The following is a 4224-nucleotide window of genomic DNA, read 5'->3' on the forward strand; positions in this document are numbered from 1 at the left end:
ATGATTGGTGTTTAGCTACGGTATTTAGCGTCGACAGCACCTCCGCTTTTAGGGTTGACGTAGACCCAAGCGTCGCCCGGAGGTCCCCCGGTGTTGTTGAGGGAGCTGCTGCACTAGCTAACGCTGCACTAGCTAACGCTGCATTAGCAAAACAAACGCTAATTTATTTTGCAAAAGGTGCAGCGGGCTTCAAACACGTTCCCCTCCACTGGTTTCAACCAAGCACTAAATTCGATGTTTTCCAACCAAATACGGTTGAACTTACACTTCCCCATATTTATTTGTAAGTAGATTCGAAGATACCTGAGTTTCTGACTGCCGCTAGCTGAAGCTTGGTTGCTAGGTTACTAGCTGGGTGTTCTCCGATAAGGGGCCGGGGGAAACAAAGTTAGTGATTACTAGTTCCATGTTGATTTATTTCAATACAAATTGTTGGGGGGAACTGAAAGGCTATTACCGTACTGGTTACTTTGCAGCCCGGACATTTCCCCCAAAACACATTTAGACGCGATCGCAACACAGAAGTACCTTTCAAATCCGATCATTTTTAAGACCTTCTAAATCATATTTAAGACCTTTCTTATTTTTTTGGTCATATTTAAAGACCTTTTTAAGGCCTTAAATTCAGATTATCAAATGTAAGACTTTTTAAGACCCCGCGGGAACCCTGCTTGCATTTCCCCATAACGATGTTGTTTAACAACCGGCGTAAACGGACCTTCGAGCGCTATCAAGCAGTGAGCGTGNCTCCATTTTGATTTATTTAAAGCCATCCATCAGCTTTTTTTCATTCGACTTAAAAGACAGCAGATCAAAGCAAAGCGCCAATCTCATAATTGTTCAGATATTTATCAATCCATACTCCAAGCCTTTAACAAGTCTATATATTATTCATACTAATGACAAGGGATGGTCCGATCGATCACCGATCGATCACCGATCGTTATCGGCCGATCGGTACTCTCTATAAAGGCTGATCAAGTGACGTAAAATACATGACACTTTTCTCTGTGCGCGGCAAAAAAAGCTCGCCAAAATGGCTTCAACGGTCTGGCAGTATTTGAAGGTGTCCGAAAAAGACCGTAAAATAGCGTTATGCAACGTGTGGGAAGCAGAAATCCTGCAGCTCCGCCCGCTGTGACGGACCGGAGCAAAACACACTAAGAGTTAGACCTAACACACTTAGCTATTTTATCTACCTCTGGAACAAGCTACACTAGTTATAAATATGTTTAGGTAGATAAAATAGCTAAGTGTGTTAGGTCTAACTCTTAGTGTGTTTTGCTCCGGTCCGTCACAGNATTTCCATAATTCGGCATAATTGTTCTGGAAATATCAGATTACCATAGCGAGTTCAGCCTGTGTAACACATTGATGTCTGAATCAGGCATTGGCTATTCTCCTTGTGGTTCTAACATATTCAGTCAAACACACATTTAAACACTATGGCAAAAATAAATTAAACTAACCACTTCAATGTTCAAGTTATACAGGGTGTCAAATGGTGTGATGGTGTGATAAATCAATTTAGCGAAAATGAAGGCTATTAAAAAGTATTAAAGGGCATTTTCCAAGGTATTAAATGTTGTAGCTAGTTTCAATAAGTATATCAATTGTCCAAAGAGGTTGTATTCTACAGTCTGCCTGAATGTAATCATTGCGTAGGTGTGTAGTGTGATTCTGTGTAGTTTATTTATGGCATCCCGTTGGATTTGACGTCATCTGAACAGGACATCGCACGCTCACTGCTTGATAGCGCGCGAAGGTCCGTTTACGCCGGTTGTTAAACAACATCGTTATGGGGAAATGCAAGTCTGCGTCCAAATGGTTGGAAGATACAGAGGAAGGACAATCAATACTGTATATAGTCAATGTATGGTAAAGTGTGTCGCCAAGGTAACCGGTTAAAACTCCAAGTGGCGATGAGTTCTTAAAATGTATGGAAAGGGTCTTAAAAGAGGTCCTACATGTGACTTCAGGATTCCTGCATATACCCTGTTATAATATATGCCTCAACATAGCATGATGGGAGATCTTTAAAGGAATTCAAGTTACAATCTTTTATAATAAAGTATTTTTAGTCAAAATGTTCAAATAATGAAGTAATGGGACATAACGCAAATCCTCCCTGTTCGCTTTGTGACTCTGCAGGGATGTCACCTTCCTGAAGGACTGTGTGGGAGCCGAGGTGGAGGCGGCCTGCGCTGACCCCGCCACCGGCTCAGTCATCCTGCTGGAGAACCTCCGCTTCCACGTGGCCGAGGAGGGGAAGGGCAAGGACGCCGCCGGAAACAAAGTGAGGCAGCATCCAGACACGGGGCACTTGTTTATCTATCAAGCCACTAGATGCCTTAAACAGACAAAAGAGGCCTTTACAATATTCAAAACAAATAGGCAAAACTCAAATAAAATAACAAACAACTTTGGTATTCTTTCTTGATGAGGTTTATAGAACTTAATAACTTAAAGGGTAATCAAACGGTTAAAAACTGTTCCTCGGCGGCGTCTTTCTGCCCATCACTGTCACTTTAGAGCAGGGGCCGTGGGTCTTTTTATAGTGTGTTGACTACAGACGTCACAATTAGGTGGCCTTTCTTATCAAACAAAATAGTGGCTCTAACATATCGGTATTTCGATCTCTCTGTCTGTGCACACAAACTGAAAGAATGGCAATAAAGTTGACTGAGGCACACATTCCCTCACTGGTCAAACCCAATAGCGCTGTGTGTGGTATCTTTACAAAAATATTATTTCCTTTCCGCTGTACAAAATAAATATAATTTCATACATAACATGGAAATTTAAAAAATGTATGTCAGTTGGATGGTTTTTGGTGCTTTATCTTTGTGCTGTGCTGGGTCACCTGAAGGAACCGCACAGTCACTCCAGCTGCAGTGTCCCTCTGAAAAGCTGAGTCATCGTCTGATGATGTCATAGCCAGGAGTGGTGCAGGGACTGGTGGGGGTGGCTGTTTCTGAAAAACATCTAATTTGTTAATAACTGCAGTGCACAACGTTTATTAAGGTTTTACAGCGCACACTTGTAAAGAAAGGGAGTGCAGTGGACTTTTAAAGTGAAATGAATCGCCCAGCCCTATTTGATATGAAACTACAGAACCAGGCTCAGGACTGTCCTCACACATTTGAATGATGTTAGTCTGCCTCGTCGGATCAGCAGTTTGACCTCCTGACATTTCCCCTGAAGGTCAGTGGGGCTGCTTGTGTTGCTTTTCCTGTCCTGAGGCCTGTCTGGCATTTGGGACGGTTCCTACTGCACCGCTGTAATATCAGACTCGATTTGTAGCTCAATATACAGACCTTTCTCTGGGGCTGAAGTGATCTCAAAGGCTATAATGTGCAACAAATACAAGCTGGGTGTCGTTTGTAACTGAGCTTCGGAGGGAAAAGTTAAAACAGTCGTTTGTATTAACTGTATAGTCTGAAGGAGGAACTGTAGCGTTCAGCACTCTGACATTTGAACGACACTGAGGAGCTCTGGTGACCTTATTTCTGCCCTCTTCTCACACTCACGACCTTCAACTGTTAAGTGCAGCAGGAACCTGATCCACAATGACTGACTCTCACAGACACACACAGCCAGTCAACAATGTTTTGAATGGAAATATTGTTTTTATTTGATGTTGTAAAGCGGAACACAATGCTAAATGAAATGTCTTTTTATGGCGCCTTGCTAGTCTTTGTCTCCCATTATCATTGTTTACCATTACTTATCAAGTAGTAACATGTCCCCCGTGAAACATAAACAGAGCAACTGCCTCTTAAAAAATGATACATTCCCCTAGAAAATAAACTGAGTTTGCTCCTGGATTATTCTTCAGTGTCTGTGGGGTCTTAAAAAGTATTCAAAGTTGATAAATCAATTTAGCGAAAATGAAGGCTATTAAAAAGTATTAAACGGCATTTTCCAAGGTATTAAATGTTGTAGCTTGTTTTCAATAAGTATATAAATTGTCCAAAGAGGTTNTCTAGGTGAGTGGAGGTTGAGCCGGGACCGACAGCAACCACGCCCACACAAACAGGGGGAAACAAACAAACACAAAGGAGACGGCTGGAGCAGTACAGCCACCACAGCGTTACCTAAATGCAACTACACACTACGTCTACGGTGCCGTGTACCGGAGGGGAGAGAGAGAGCAGCGAAGGGGGAGAGAGAGCAGCGAAGGGGGGGGGAAGAGATGTAATACGGTTTCTTGATAAAGCTGTG

The sequence above is a fragment of the Notothenia coriiceps genome, unplaced genomic scaffold (genome assembly GCF_000735185.1).
Source record: "Notothenia coriiceps isolate Sejong01 unplaced genomic scaffold, NC01 NC01_scaffold00037246, whole genome shotgun sequence".
Classification (NCBI taxonomy): domain Eukaryota; kingdom Metazoa; phylum Chordata; class Actinopteri; order Perciformes; family Nototheniidae; genus Notothenia; species Notothenia coriiceps.